Genomic DNA, 17678 nt, shown 5'->3' with positions numbered 1-17678 from the left:
AAGTTGCTGCTCAAGAGAAGAAACCCAAGTCTGGACCTAAGCCTGAGACTGAGTGCTTCTACTGCAAAGGGACTGGTCACTGGAAGCGGAACTACCCCAAGTATTTGGCGGATAAAAAGGATGGCAAGGTGAACAAATCTATATGTGATATACATGTTATTGATGTGTATCTTACTAGAGCTCACAGTAGCACCTGTGTATTTGATACTGGTTCTGTTGCTAATATTTGCAACTCGAAATAGGACTACGGATTAAGCGAAGACTGGCTAAGGACGAGGTGATGATGCGTGTGAGAAATGGTTCCAAAGTCGATGTGATCGCCATCGGCACACTACCTCTACATCTACCTTCGGGATTAGTTTTAGACCTAAATAATTGTTATTTGGTGGCAACGTTAAGCGTGTACATTATATCTGGATCTTGTTTGATGTGAGACGATTATTCATTTAAATCTGAGAATAATGGTTGTTCTATTTATATGAGTAATATCTTTTATGGTTATGCACCCTTGAAGAGTGGTATATTTGTGTTAAATCTCGATATAGTGATACACATATTCATAGTGTTGTAGCCAAAAGATGCAGAGTTGATAATGATAGTACAACTTACTTGTGGCACTGCCGTTTGGGTCATATTGGTGTAAAGCGCATGAAGAAACTCCATACTGACGGACTTTTGGAATCACTTGATTATGAATCACTTGGTACTTGCGAACCATGCCTCATGGGCAAGATGACTAAAACACCGTTCTCCGGAAATCATACATACTGATGTATGTGGTCCGATGAATATTGAGGCTTGTGGCGGGTATCGTTATTTTCTCACCTTCGCAGATGATTTAAGCAGATATGGGTATATCTACTTAATGAAACATAAGTCTGAAACATTTGAAAAGTTCAACAAATTTCAGAGTGAAGTGGCAAATCATCGTAACAAGAAAATAAAGTTTCTACGATCTGATCATGGAGGAGAATATTTGAGTTACGAGTTTGGTCTACATTTGAAACAATGTGGAATAGTTTCGCAACTCACGCCACCTGGAACACCACAGCGTAATGGTGTGTCCGAACGTCATAATCGTACTTTACTAGATATGGTGCGATCTATGATGTCTCTTACTGATTTACCGCTATCGTTTTGGGGTTATGCTTTAGAGATGGCTGCATTCACGTTAAATAGGGCACCATCAAAATCCGTTGAGACGACACCTTATGAACTGTGGTTTGCCAAGAAACCAAAATTGTCGTTTCTTAAAGTTTGGGGCTGCGACGCTTATGTGAAAAAGCTTCAACCTGATAAGATTGAACCCAAATCGGAGAAATGTTTCTTCATAGGATACCCAAAGGAGACTATTGGGTACACCTTCTATCACAGATCCGAAGGCAAGACATTTGTTGCTAAGAATGGATCCTTTCTAGAGAAGGAGTTTCTCTCGAAAGAAGTAAGTGGGAGGAAAGTAGAACTTGATGAGGTAACTGTACCTGCTCTCTTATTGGAGAGTAGTTCATCATAGAAACCGGTTCCTGTGACACCTACACCAATTAGTGAGGAAGCTAATGATGATGATCATGAAACTTCAGATCAAGTTACTACTGAACCTCGTAGGTCAACCAGAGTAAGATCCGCACCAGAGTGGTATGGTAATCCTGTTCTGGAGATCATGTTACTTGACCATGACGAGCCTACGAACTATGAGGAAGCGATGATGAGCCCAGATTCCACAAAATGGCTTGAAGTCATGAAATCTGAGATGGGATCCATGTATGAGAAAAAAGTGTGGACTTTGGTTGACTTGCGCGATGATCGGCAAGCCATCGAGAATGAATGGATCTTCAAGAAGAAGACTGACGTTGACGGTAACGTTACTGTCTACGAAGCTCGACTTGTTGCAAAAGGTTTTCGACAAGTTCAAGGAGTTGACTACGATGACACCTTCTCACCCGTAGCTATGCTTAAGTCCATCCGAATCATGTTAGCAATTGCCGCATTTTATGATTATGAAATTTGGCAAATGGATGTAAAGACTGCATTCCTGAATGTAAAGAGTTGTATATGATGCAACCTGAAGGTTTTATCGATCCAAAGGGTACTAACAAAGTGTGCAAGCTCCAGCGATCCATTTATGTACTGGTGCAAGCCTCTCGGAGTTGGAATAAACGTTTTGATAGTGTGATCAAAGCATATGGTTTTATACAGACTTTTGGAGAAGCCTATATTTACATGAAAGTGAGTGGGAGCTCTGTAGCATTTCTAATATTATATGTGGATGACATATTGTTGATTGGAAATGATATAGAATTTCTGAATAGCATAAAAGGATACTTGAATAAGAGTTTTTCAATGAAAGACCTCGGTGAAGTTGTTTATATATTGGGCATCAAGATCTATAGAGGTAGATCAAGACACTTAATTGGACTTTCACAAAGCACATACCTTGATAAAGTTTTGAAGAATTTCAAAATGGATCAAGCTAAGAAAGGGTTCTTGCCTGTGTTACAAGGTGTGAAGTTGAGTAAGACTCAATGCCCGACCACATCAGAAGATAGAGAGAAAATGAAAAGTGTTCCCTATGCTTCAGCCATAGGCTCTATCATGTATGCAATGTTGTGTACCACACCTGATGTGTGCCTTGCTATTAGTTTAGCGGGGAGGTACCAAAGTAATCCAGGAGAGGATCACTGGACATCGGTCAAAAACATCCTGAAATACCTGAAAAGGACTAAGGATTTGTTTCTCATTTATGGAGGTGACAAAGAGCTTATCATAAATGGTTACGTCGATGCAAGCTTTGACACTGATATGGACGATTCTAAATCGCAAACCGGATACGTGTTTATATTGAACGGTGGAGCTGTCAGTTGGAGCAGTTCTAAACAAAGCGTCATGGCGGGATCTATGTGTGAAGCGGAGTGATGTCTACTACACAACCTTCTTCTTGTAGACGTTGTTGGGCCTCCAAGTACAGAGGTTTGTAGGACAATAGCAAATTTCCCTCAAGTGGATGACCTAAGGTTTATCAATCCGTAGGAGGCGTAGGATGAAGATGGTCTCTCTCAAGCAACCCCGCAACCAAATAACAGAGAGTCTCTTGTGTCCCCAACACACCCAATACAATGGTAATTTGTATAGGTGCACTAGTTCAGCGAAGAGATGATGATACAAGTGGTATATGGATAGTAGATATGGGTATTTGTAATCTGAAAATATAAAAACAGCAAGGTAGCAAGTGATAAAAGTGAGCATAAACGGTATTGCAATGATAGGAAATAATGCCTAGGGTTCATACTTTTGCTAGTGAAAGTTCCCTCAACAATACTAACATAATTGGATCACATAACTATAGCTCAACATGCAACAAAGAGTCACTCCAAAGTCACTAATAGCGGAGAACAAACGAAGAGATTATGGTAGGGTACGAAACCACCTCAAAGTTATTCTTTCCAATCAATCCGTTGGGCTATTCCTATAAGTGTCACAAATAGCCCTAGAATTCGTACTAGAATAACACCTTAAGACACAAATCAACCAAAACCCTAATGTCACCTAGATACTCCAATGTCACCTCAAGTATCCATGGGTATGATTATACGATATGCATCACACAATCTCAAATTCATCTATTCAACCAACACATGGGACCTCAAAGAGTGCCCCAAAGTTTCTACCGGAGAATCACGACAAAAACATGTGCCAACCCCTATGCATAGGTTCATGGGCGGAACCCGCAAGTTGATCACCAAAACATACATCAAGTGAATCACGTGGTATCCCATTGTGACCACAGATACGCACGGGAAGACATACATCAAGTGTTCTCAAATCTTTAAAGACTCAATCCGATAAGATAACTTCAAAGGGGAAACTCAATCCATTACAAGAGAGTAGAGGGGGAGGAGAAACATAAGATCCAACTATAATAGCAAAGCTCGCGATACATCAAGATCGTACCACCTCAAGAACACGAGAGAGAGATAGATCAAACACATAGCTATTGGTACATACCCTCAGCCCTAAAGGAGAACTACTCCCTCCTTGTCATGGAGAGCATCCGGATGATGAAGATGGCCACCGGAGAGGGATTGCCCCCTCCGGCAGGGTGCCGGAACGGGTCTAGATTGGCTTTCGGTGGCTACAGAGGCTTCTGGCGGTGGAACTCCTGATCTATTGTGCTCCCGGATGTTTTTAGGGTATATGGAGATATATAGGCGGAAGAAATACGTCAGGGGGGCCACGAGGGGCCCGTGAGGGTGGAGGGCGCGCCCAGGGGGTGGGCGCGCCCCCCTGCCTCGTGGCCTCCTCGTAGATCCTGATACGTCTCCGTTGTATCTATAATTTTTGATTGTTCCATGCCAATATTCTACAACTTTCATATACTTTTGGCAACTTTTTATACTATTTTTGGGACTAACATATTGATCCAGTGCCCAGTGCCAGTTCCTGTTTGTTGCATGTTTTTTGTTTCGTAGAAAACCCATACCAAACAGAGTCCAAATGGAATAAAAACTGACGGAGATTTATTTTGGAATATTTATGAATTTTGGGAAGTGGAATCATCGCGAGACGGTGCCTGAGGGGGGCACGAGGTAGGGGGGTGCCCCAGGGTGTCAGGCGTGCCCCTGACCCTCGTGGCCACCCCGTAAGGTGGTTGGTGCCCTTCTTTTGCCGCTAGAAAGCTAATTTCCGGATAGAGATCGTGTCAAAATTTCAGCCCAATCGTAGTTACGGATCTCCGGGAATATAAGAAACGGTGAAAGGGAAGAATCAGAGAACGCAGAAACAGAGAGAGACAGAGAGACAAATCCAATCTCGGAGGGGATCTCTTCCCTCCCGTGCCATGGAGGCCATGGACTAAAGGGGAAACCCTTCTCCCATCTAGGGAGGAGGTCAAGGAAGAAGAAGAAGGAGGGGGGCTCTCTCCCCCTCGCTTCCGGTGGCACCGGAGTGCCACCGGGGGCCATCATCATCACCGCGATCTACACCAACACCTCTGCCATCTTCACCAACATCTCCATCACCTTCCCCCCTCTATCTACAGCGGTCCACTCTACCGCAACCCGTTGTACCCTCTACTTGAACATGGTGCTTTATGCTTCATATTATTATCCAATGATGTGTTGCCATCCTATGATGTCTGAGTAGATTTTCGTTGTCCTATCGGTGGTTGATGAATTGATATGATTGATTTAATTTGCTTGTGGTTATGTTGCTGTCCTTTGGTTCCCATCATATGATTGCGCACGTGGATCACACCATAGGGTTAGTTGTATGTTGATAGGACTATGTATTGGAGGGCAAGCGTGACAGAAGCTTCAACCTAGCATAGAAATTGATGCATACGGGATTGAAGGGGGACCAATATATCTTAATGCTATGGTTGGGTTTTACCTTAATGAACATTATTAGTTGCGGATGCTTGCTAATAGTTCCAATCATAAGTGCATAGAATTCCAAGTAAGGGATGACATGCTAGCAATGGCCTCTCCCACATAATACTTGCTATCGGTCTAGTAAAGTAGTCAATTGCTTAAGGGACAATTTCACAACTCCTACCACCACTTTTCCACACTCGCTATATTTACTTTATTGTTTCTTAACCTAAACAGCCCCTACCTTTTATTTACGTACTCTTTATTATCTTGCAAACCTATCCAACAACACCTACAAAGTACTTCTAGTTTCATACTTGTTCTAGGTAAAGAGAATGTCAAGCATGCGTAGAGTTGTATCGGTGGTCGATAGAACTTGAGGGAATATTTGTTCTACCTTTAGCTCCTCATTGGGTTTGCCACTCTTATTTATCGAAAATTGTTGCGATCCCCTATACTTGTGGGTTATCAAGACCTTTTTCTGGCGCCGTTGCCGGGGAGCAATAGCGTGGGGTGAATATTCTCGTGTGTGCTTGTTTGCTTTATCACTAAGTAATTTTTATTTGCTGTCCTTAGTTGTTCGTTATCTTTAGTTATGGATATGGAACACGAAATACCAAAAAAATTAGGTGTACTTTCTGCTCATGGAGATGGGAAACCTCCTAAAACCCTCGATGCTAGTTATGTGAAAGATATTATGTACTACTTTAATAATCCTGAGAAAACCCCATTCAATTATGTAATGGGAGTAACGTTGGATCAACATGAATACTTTAGGGATTATCGCTTGACACAAAAATGGAAACTATTATGGGATCAAATTCATATATTGAAGTGGTATGCTAGACAACTATGCTCGGAATATGATTATACTTGTTGCTCTAGGATGAATTCTCCACACCTCCCCTTTTCATGCAGATTTAATGATAATGAAACCTTGGCTTCTTATGCTAGAGGTATATACGATTACTATGATGTGGGACAAATAGAAGAATTTGTTGCTTTTATGGGTGCTTATGAAATTGAATCTATGTTTAAAGAGTTTGATGATATTGATGATGCTTGTTATAGATCTGAAAATTTAGCTATCCTCAAATATTGCTATGAGAATTATGAATACAATTATGAAATTAATGCACTTATTAAGAAAGTCTCCGCTGTCCAAGAAGAGACTAATATTTTGCAGGAGTCTATGGAAGAAGAAATTGATGAAACTATGAGCTCATTGGATGAAAAAGATGAGGAAGAGAGCGAAGAACAAAAGGAGGAAGAGAGGATTGATCACCCGTGCCACCTTCTAATGAGAGTAACTCTTCAACTCATACATTGTTTAATTCCCCTTCGTGCTTACCGAAGGATGATTGCTATGATGACTGTTATGATCCCTATGATTCTTTTGAAATATCCCTTTTTGATGATGCTTGCTATGCTTATGGCCAAGATGCCAATATGAATTATGCTTATGGAGATGAACTTGCTATAGTTCCTTATGTTAATCATGAAATTGTTGCTATTGCACCCATGCATGATAGTCCTATTATCTTTTTGAATTCTCTCGATTATACTATATCGGAGAAGTTTGCACTTATTGAGGATTATATTGATGGGTTGCCTTTTACCGTTGCACATGATGATTTCAATAAATATAATATGAATGTGCTTGCTGCTCCTACTTGTAATTATTATGAGAGAGGAACTATATCTCCACCTCTCTATGTTTCCAATATGATAAAATTGCAAGAAACTGTTTATACTATGCATTGGCCTTTACTAGGTGTGCATGAATTGTTCTTTTATGACATGCCGATGCATAGGAAGAGAGTTAGACTTCGTCATTGCTTGATATATGTTGCTTTGTGCTCACTACTAAATGCCAAATCATTTTTAATTAAAATTGGCTTTTAATATACCTTGGGATTCGGGTGGATTCACTACTTGAGCACTATATGCCTAGCTTAATGGCTTTAAAGAAAGCGCTGCCAGGGAGACAACCCGTAAGTTTTAGAGAGTCATTTATTTCTGTTGAGTGCTTTTATATAGTTTAAAAACAACAAAAATAAAGAGGGGAACCCAAAACTTTTTCAAAAAGGAAAGCGAAAGTGAGAAAGACAAGCATTGTTGAAGTGGGAGAGCTCCTTGAACTTTGTTCATGCTCACGGCAACTTTGTGAATCTTGATTACAGAAACTTTTCAACAAAAATAATTATCCCCTTGTACAATTCCATTGTATTATAAAAATAATGTGCCAAGGTTTGCCTTTAGGATGTTTACATTTGCTTGATGGTTTGTACGGTGCAGGACAGAAACTTTGGCTGTAGTGAGCGATTTTACATTTTTAGCTGGAACGTCAAATAGTTCTGATTCTTTTTGAAATGTCTTCCTATACAAATTGTTTATTTTTCCCAATTGTGGTAGAATTTTTCAAGTATCATAAGTATGGTGAATGTTCAGATTGCTACAGACTGTTCTGTTTTAGACAGATTCTGTTTTTGATGCATAGTTTGCTTGTTTTGATGAAACTATCAATTTATATTAGTGGATTAAGCCATGAAAAAGTTATATTACAGTAGACACAATGAAAAAAAATAATATGAATTGGTTTGCAACAGTACTTAGAGTAGTGATTTGATTTATTATACTAATGGATCTTACCGAGTTTTCTGTTGAAGTTTTGTGTGGGTGAAGTGTTTGATGATTGAGAAGGTTTCGATGTGAGAAGAAGGAAGAGAGGCAAGAGCTCAAGCTTGGGGATGCCCGAGGCACCCCAAGTAAATATTCAAGGAGACTCAAGCGTCTAAGCTTGGGGATGCTGGGGAGGCATCCCCTCTTTCTTCAACAAGTATCAGTATGTTTTCGGATTCGTTTCGTTCATGCGATATGTGCAAGTCTTGGAGCGTCTTTTGCATTTAGGTTTTTCTTTTTCTTTTTTATGCACCATGCTGGTATGAGATAGTCCTTGGTTGATTTATAGAATGCTCATTGCACTTCACTTATATCTTTTGAGTATGGCTTTATAGAATGCTTCATGTGCTTCACTTATATCATTTGAAGTTTGGATTGCCTGTTTCTCTTTACTTAGAAAACCACCATTTGTACAATGCTCTTTTGCTTCACTTATATTTGTTAGAGCGTGGGCATATCTTTTGTAGAAAGAATTAAAACTCTCTTGCTTCACTTATATCTATTTAGAGAGATGACAGGAACTGGTCATTCACATGGTTAGTCATAAAATCCTACATAAAACTTGTAGATCACTAAATATGATATGTTTGATTCCTTGCAATAGTTTTGCGATATAAAGATGGTGATATTAGAGTCATGCTAGTGGGTAGTTGTGGATTGTAGAAATACTTGTGTTGAGGTTTGTGATTCCCGTAGCATGCACGTATGGTGAACCGTTGTGTAACGAAGTCGGAGCATGATTTATTTATTGATTGTCTTCCTTATGAGTGGCGGTCGGGGACGAGCGATGGTCTTTTCCTACAAATCTATCCCCCTAGGAGCATGCGCATAGTACTTTGTTTTGATGACTAATAGATTTTTGCAATAAGTATGTGAGTTCTTTATGACTAATGTCGAGTCCATGGATTATATGCACTCTCACCCTTCCATCATTGCTAGCCTCTCTAGTACCGCGCAACTTTCGCCGGTACCATAAACCCATCATATACCTTCCTCAAAACAGCCACCATACCTACCTATTATGGCATTTCCATAGCCATTCCGAGATATATTGCCATGCAACTTCCATCATCATCATATACATGACTTTAGAATTCATTGTCATATTGCTTTGCATGATCGTAAGATAGCTAGAATGATGTTTTCATGGCTTGTCCGTTTTTGATGTCATTGCTACGCTAGATCATTGCACATCCCGGTACACCACCGGAGGCATTCATATAGAGTCATATCTTTGTTCTAGTATCGAGTTGTAATATTGAGTTGTAAGTAAATAAAAGTGTGATGATCATCATTATTAGAGCATTGCCCAAAAAAAGAGAGGCCAAAGAAGCCTAAAAAGGTGGGGCAAAGAAGCCCGCAAAAAAAGAAAAAAAGGGGGCAATGTTACTATCCTTTTACCACACTTGTGCTTCAAAGTAGCACCATGTTCTTCATATAGAGAGTCTCTTGAGTTATCACTTTCATATACTAGTGGGAATTTTCATTATAGAACTTGGCTTGTATATTCCAACGATGTGCTTCCTCAAATGCCCTAGGTCTTCATGAGCAAGCAAGTTGGATGCACACCCACTTAGTTTCAGTTTGAGCTTTCATATACTTATAGCTCTAGTGCATCCATTGCATGGCAATCCCTACTCACTCACATTGATATCTATTGATGAACATCTCCATAGCCCGTTGATACGCCTAGTTGATATGAGACTATCTTCTCCTTTTTGTCTTCTCCACAACCACCATTCTATTCCACCTATAGTGCTATGTCCATGGCTCACACTCATGTATTGCATGAAAGTTGAAAATGTTTGAGAATGTCAAAAGTATGAAACAATTGCTTGGCTTGTCATCGAGGTTGTGCATGATGTGAATATTTTGTGTGGTGAAGATGGAGCATAGCCAGACTATATGATTTTGTAGGGATAACTTTCTTTAGCCATGTTATTTTGAAAAGACATGATTGCTTTATTACGAGGCTTGAAATATTATTGTCTTTATGTCAAAAGATAGATTATTGCTTTGAATCACTCGTATCTTAATATTCATGCCATGATTATATTACATGATCAAGATTATGCTAGGTAGCATTCCACATAAAAAATTATCTTTTTTATCATTTACCTACTCGAGGACAAGCAGGAATTAAGCTTGGGGATGCTGATACGTCTCCGTTGTATCTATAATTTTTGATTGTTCCATGCCAATATTCTACAACTTTCATATACTTTTCGCAACTTTTTATACTATTTTTGGGACTAACATATTGATCCAGTGCCCAGTGCCAGTTCCTGTTTGTTGCATGTTTTTTGTTTCGCAGAAAACCCATACCAAACAGAGTCCAAACGGAATAAAAACTGACGGAGATTTATTTTGGAATATTTATGAATTTTGGGAAGTGGAATCATCGCGAGATGGTGCCCGAGGGGGGCACGAGGTAGGGGGGCACGCCCCAGGGTGTCAGGAGCACCCCTGACCCTCATGGCCACCCCGTAAGGCAGTTGGTGCCCTTCTTTCGCCGCTAGAAAGCTAATTTCCGCATAGAGATCGTGTCAAAATTTCAGCCCAATCGGAGTTACGGATCTCCGGAAATATAAGAAACGGTGAAAGGGAAGAATCAGAGAACGCAGAAACAGAGAGAGACAGAGAGACAAATCCAATCTCGGAGGGGCTCTCGCCCCTCCCGTGCCATGGAGGCCATGGACTAGAGGGGAAACCCTTCTCCCATCTAGGGAGGAGGTCAAGGAAGAAGAAGAAGGAGGGGGGCTCTCTCCCCCTCGCTTCCGGTGGCACCAGAGTGCCACCGGGGGCCATCATCATCACCGCGATCTACACCAACACCTCTGCCATCTTCACCAACATCTCCATCACCTTCCCCCCCTATCTACATCGGTCTACTCGCCCGCAACCCGTTGTACCCTCTACTTGAACATGGTGCTTTATGCTTCATATTATTATCCAATGATGTGTTGCCATCCTATGATGTCTGAGTAGATTTTCGTTGTCCTATCGGTGGTTGATGAATTGCTATGATTGATTTAATTTGCTTGTGGTTATGTTGCTGTCCTTTGGTTCCCATCATATGATTGCGCGCGTGGATCACACCATAGGGTTAGTTGTATGTTGATAGGACTATGTATTGGAGGGCAAGAGTGACAGAAGCTTCAACCTAGCATAGAAATTGATGCATACGGGATTGAAGGGGGACCAATATTTCTTCATGCTATGGTTGGGTTTTACCTTAATGAACATTAGTAGTTGTGGATGCTTGCTAATAGTTCCAATCATAAGTGCATAGAATTCCAAGTAAGGGATGACATGCTAGCAGTTGCCTCTCCCACATAATACTTGCTATCGGTCTAGTAAAGTAGTCAATTGCTTAAGGGACAATTTCACAACTCCTACCACCACTTTTCCACACTCGCTATATTTACTTTATTGTTTCTTAACCTAAACAGCCCCTACCTTTTATTTACGTACTCTTTATTATCTTGCAAACCTATCCAACAACACCTACAAAGTACTTCTAGTTTCATACTTGTTCTAGGTAAAGCGAACGTCAAGCGTGCGTAGAGTTGTATCGGTGGTCGATAGAACTTGAGGGAATATTTGTTCTACCTTTAGCTCCTCGTTGGGTTCGACACTCTTACTTATCAAAAACTATTGCGATCCCCTATACTTGTGGGTTATTAGATCCCCTGACATGCACTCCAAGTCTTCTAGGCTTCTTCTGATCCAAAAATAAGTTCCGTGAAGTTTCAGGTAAATTGGACTCCATTTGATTTTCCTTTTTTCGAAACCCTAAAATAGGCAAAAAAACAGAAACTGGCACTGGGCTCTGGGTTAATAGGTTAGTCCCAAAAATGATATAAATGTGTTTAACAAAGCCCATAAACATCCAAAACAGAAGATAATATAGCTAGGAGCAATCAAAAATTATAGATACGTTGGAGACGTATCAGCATCCCGAAGCTTAATTCCTGCTCGTCCTCGAGTAGGTAAATGATAAAAACAGAATTTTTGATGAGTGCTACTTGGCATAATTTCAATGTAATTCTTCTTAATTGTGGCATGAATATTCAGATCCGAAAGATTCAAGATAAAAGTTCATATTGACATAAAAATAATAATACTTCAAGCATACTAACTATCCAATTATGTCTTCTCAAAATAACATGGCCAAAGAAAGTTCATCCCTACAAAATCATATAGTTTAGTCATGCTCCATTTTCGTCACACAAGAATGCTCTCATCATGCACAACCCTGATGACAAGCCAAGCAATTGTTTCATACTTTAGTAATCTCAAACCTATAGACTTTCACGCAATATATGAGCGCGAGCCATGGACATAGCACTATGGGTGGAATAGAATATGATGATGGAGGTCATGTGGAGAAGACAAAAAGGAGAAAGTCTCACATCAATGAGGCTAATCAATGAGCTATGGAGATGCCCATCGATTGATGTTAATGCAAGGAGTAGGGATTGCCATGCAACGGATGCACTAGAGCTATAAATGTATGAAAGCTCAACAAAAGAAACTAAGTGGGTGTGCATACAACTTGCTTGCTCACGAAGACCTAGGGCACTTGAGTAGGCCCTTTGTTTGGAATATGCAATCCAAGTTTTATAATAAAAAATTCCCACTAGTATATGAAAGTGACAAAACAAGAGACTCTCTATCATGAGGATTATGGTGCTACTTTGAAGCACAAGTGTGGCAAAGGATAGTAGCATTGTCCCTTCTCTCTTTTTCTCTCATTTTTTTGGGCCTTCTCTTTTTTATGGCCTTTCTCTTTTTTTGGGCCTTCTCTTTTTTATGGCCTTTCTCTTTTTTTATTCCTCACATGGGACAATGCTCTATGAATGATGATCATCACACTTCTATTTATTTACAACTCAATGATTACAACTCGATACTTAGAACAAGATATGACTCTATATGAATGCCTCCGGTGATGTACCGGGATAGCAATGATGCATGAGTGACATGTATGAAAGAATTATGAATGGTGTCTTTGCCACAAATACGATGTCAACTACATGATCATGCAAAGCAATATGACAATGATGATGCGTGTCATAATAAACGGAATGGTGGAAAGTTGCATGGCAATATATGTCGGAATGGCTATGGAAATGCCATAATAGGTAGGTATGGTGGCTGTTTTGAGGAATATATAAGGAGGTTTATGTGTGAATGAGCGTATCATATCACGGGGTTTGGATGCACCGGCGAAGTTTGCACCAACTCTCAATGTGAGAAAGGGCAATGCACGGTACCGAAGAGGCTAGCAATGATGGAAGGGTGAGAGTGTGTATAATCCATGGACTCAACATTAGTAATAAAGAACTCACATACTTATTGCAAAAATCTACAAGTCATCAAAAACCTCGGCACTACGCGCATGCTCCTAGGGTGATAGATTGTTAGGAAAAGACCATCGCTCGTCCCCGACCGCCACTCATAAGGAGGACAATCAAATAACACCTCATGTTTCAAATTTGTTACAGAACGTTTACCATACGTGCATTCCACGGGACTTGCAAACTTCAACACAAGTATTCCTCAAATTCACAACTACTCAACTAGCACAACTTTGATATTATTACCTCCATATCTCAAAACAATCATCAAGTATCAAACTTCTCTTAGTATTCAATGCACTTATATGAAAGTTTTACTAATCTTGAATACCTAGCATATTAGGATTTTAAGCAAATTACCATGATATTTAAGACTCTCAAAATAATCTAAGTGAAGCATGAGATTTCATCTATTTCTTCAAAATAAAACTACCACCATGCTCTAAAAGATATAAGTGAAGCACTAGAGCAAATGACAAACTACTCCGAAAGATATAAGTGAAGATCAATGAGTAGTCGAATAATTATGCAACTATGTGAAGACTCTCTAACATTTAATAATTTGAGATCTTGATAATTTATTCAAACAGCAAGCAAAACAAAATAAAATGGCATTCTAAGAATGGCAAACATCATGTGAAGAAGCAATAACTTAGGATCAACCGAAACTAACCGATAGTTGTTGAAGAAGAAAGGTGGGATGCCAACCGGGGCATCCCCAAGCTTAGATGCTTGATACTTCTTGAGATATTATCTTGGGATGCTTTGGGCATCCCCAAGCTTGAGCTTTTGTGTCTCCTTAATTCCTCTCATATCATGGTCTCCCTAAATCTCAAAAGCTTCATCCACACAAAACTCAACAAGGACTCATGAGATAAGTTAGTATAAATCATTGCAAAAACCTTATCATACTCTACTGTAGCAAATCACTAAAATTATTATTCAACAATTCATACTAAATGCCTCTGCATATTTAATAGTCCTATCCTCAAATGGAATCATTAAAGAAGCAAACATATGCAAACAATGGAAACATAACAGCAATCTGCCTAAACAGGACAGTCTGTATAGAGTGCAGCAAGATCTATACTTCCCTATCTCCAAAAATTATGAAAGAAAATTCCCACTGTAGTAAATTTATCAGAGATTAATATTCAAAAGGTTTCAACATTTTATCATATTCTGACTTTTCTAGGGAATTATTGCAACAGCGGTAAACTTTCTGTTTTCAAACAGCAACATGTGGACTTCTAAAATAGGCATAGTAAAGACTATCAATGCCACTTTTATTGAAATAAAAGATGCAAAACATTGTTCTAAATAACAGCAAGCAAATCTTAAAAAAATAAATTGACGCTCTAAGCAAAACACATATCATGTGGTGAATAAAAATATAGGTCCAAGTAAAGTTACCGATGAACGAAGACGAAAGAGGGGATGCCTTCCGGGGCATCCCCAAGCTTAGGCTCTTGGTTGTACTTGAATATTTACTTGGGGTTCCTTGTGAATACCCAAGCTTAGGCTCTTGCCACTCCTTATTCCATAGTCCATCTAATCCTTACCCAAAACTTGAAAACTTCACAACAACTTAACAGAAAACTCGTAAGCTCCGTTAGTATAAGAAAATAAATCACCACTTCAAGGTACTGTAATTAACTAATTCTTTATTTATATTGGTGTTAAACCTACTGTATTCCAACTTCTCTATGGTTTATAAACTATTTTACTAGCCATAGATTCATCAAAATAAGTAAACAACACATAAAAAACAGAATCTGTCAAAAACAGAACAGTCTATAGTAATCTGGATCAAACTTATACTTCTGGAACACATAAAATTCGAAAATAAATTTCTGGACCTGAGGAATTTATCTACTAACAATCTTAAAAAATAATTAACTAAATAGCACTCTCCAATAAAAAATGGCAGCAATTCTCATGAGCGCTAAAGTTTCTGTTTTTTTACAGCAAGATCAAGAAGACTTTCCCCAAGTCTTCCCAAAGGTTCTACTTGGCACAATCACTAATTAAAAGCATAAAACCACATCTGAACATAGGATATATGAATTATTTATTACTAAACAGGAGCAAAAGGCAAGGAACAAAAATAAAATTGGGTTGCCTCCCAACAAGCGCTATCGTTTAACGCCCCTAGCTAGGCACGATGATTTCAATGATGCTCACATAAAGGATAAGAATTGGAACATAAAGAGAGCATCATGAAGAATATGACTAGAACATTTAAGCCTAACCCACTTCCTATGCACAGGGATTTTGTGAGCAAACAACTTGTGGGAACAAGAATCAAGTTGCATAGGAAGGTAAAACAAGCATAACTTCAAAACTTTAAGCACATAGAGAGGAAACTTGATATTATTGCAATTCATACAAGCATATATTCCTCCCTCATAATAATTTTCAGTAGCATCATGAATGAATTCAACAATATAACTAGCACCTAAAGCATTCTTTTCATGATCTACAAGCATAGAAAATTTACTACTCTCCACACAAGCAAAATTCTTCTCATGAATAATAGTGGGAGCAAACTCAACAAAATAACTATCATGTGATTGAAAATTAAGATCAAGATGACAAGTTTCATGGTTATAATTATTCTTTAAAGCATACATGTCATCACAATAATCATCATAGATAGGAGGTATGCTTTCATCATAATAAATTTGCTCATCAAAACTTGGGGGACAAAAAATATCATCTTCATCAAACATAGCTTCCCCAAGCTTGTGGCTTTGCATATCATTAGCATCATGCATATTCAAGGAATTCATACTAACAACATTGCAATCATTCTCATCATTCAAATAATTAGTGCCAAACATTTTATAGATTTCTTCTTCTAGCACTTGAGCACAATTATCCTTTCCATCATACTCACGAAAGATATTAAAAAGGTGAAGCGTATGAGACAAACTCAATTCCATTTTTTTATAGTTTTCTTTTATAAACTAAACTAGTGATAAAACAAGAAACTAAAAGTCTCGATTGCAAGATCTAAAGATATACCTTCAAGCGCTAACCTCCCCAGCAACGGCGCCAGAAAAGAGCTTGATGTCTACTACACAACCTTCTTCTTGTAGACGTTGTTGGGCCTCCAAGTGCAGAGGTTTGTAGGACAATAGCAAATTTCCCTCAAGTGGATGACCTAAGGTTTATCAACCCGTAGGAGGCGTAGGATGAAGATGGTCTCTCTCAAGCAACCCTGCAACCAAATAACAGAGAGTCTCTTGTGTCCCCAACACACCCAATACAATGGTAAATTGTATAGGTGCACTAGTTCGGTGAAGAGATGATGATACAAGTGGTATATGGATAGTAGATATGGGTATTTGTAATCTGAAAATATAAAAACAGCAAGGTAGCAAGTGATAAAAGTGAGCATAAACGGTATTGCAATGATAGGAAATAAGGCCTAGGGTTCATACTTTCGCTAGTGCAAGTTCCCTCAACAATACTAACATAATTGGATCACATAACTATCCCTCGACAAGCAACAAAGACTCACTCCAAAGTCAATAATAGCGGAGAATAAACGAAGAGATTATGGTAGGGTACGAAACCACCTCAAAGTTATTCTTTCCAATCAATCTGTTGGGCTATTCCTATAAGTGTCACAAACAGCCCTAGATTTCGTACTAGAATAACACCTTAAGACACAAATCAACCAAAACCCTAATGTCACCTAGATACTCCAATGTCACCTCAAATATCCGTGGGTATGATTATACGATATGCATCACACAATCTCATATTCATCTATTCAACCAACACATAGGACCTCAAAGAGTGCCCCAAAGTTTCTACCGGAGAATCACGACAAAAACATGTGCCAACCCCTATGCATAGGTTCATGGGAGGAACCCACAAATTGATCACCAAAACATACATCAAGTGAATCACGTGGTATCCCATTGTTACCACAGATGCGCATGGCAAGACATACATCAAGTGTTCTCAAATCTTTAAAGACTCAATCCGATAAGATAACTTCAAAGGGAAACTCAATCCATTACAAGAGAGTAGAGGGGGAGGAGAAACATAAGATCCAACTATAATAGCAAAGCTCACGATACATCAAGATCGTACCACCTCAAGAACACGAGAGAGAGAGAGAGAGAGAGAGAGAGAGAGATCAAACACATAGCTACTGTTACATACCCTCAACCCCGAGGGAGAACTACTCCCTCCTCATCACGGAGAGCATCGGGATGATGAAGATGGCCACCGGAGAGGGATTTCCCCCTCC

The sequence above is a fragment of the Triticum dicoccoides genome, chromosome 5A, assembly GCF_002162155.2.
Source record: "Triticum dicoccoides isolate Atlit2015 ecotype Zavitan chromosome 5A, WEW_v2.0, whole genome shotgun sequence".
Classification (NCBI taxonomy): Eukaryota; Viridiplantae; Streptophyta; class Magnoliopsida; order Poales; family Poaceae; genus Triticum; species Triticum dicoccoides.
This window is presented reverse-complemented; position numbering follows the sequence as displayed.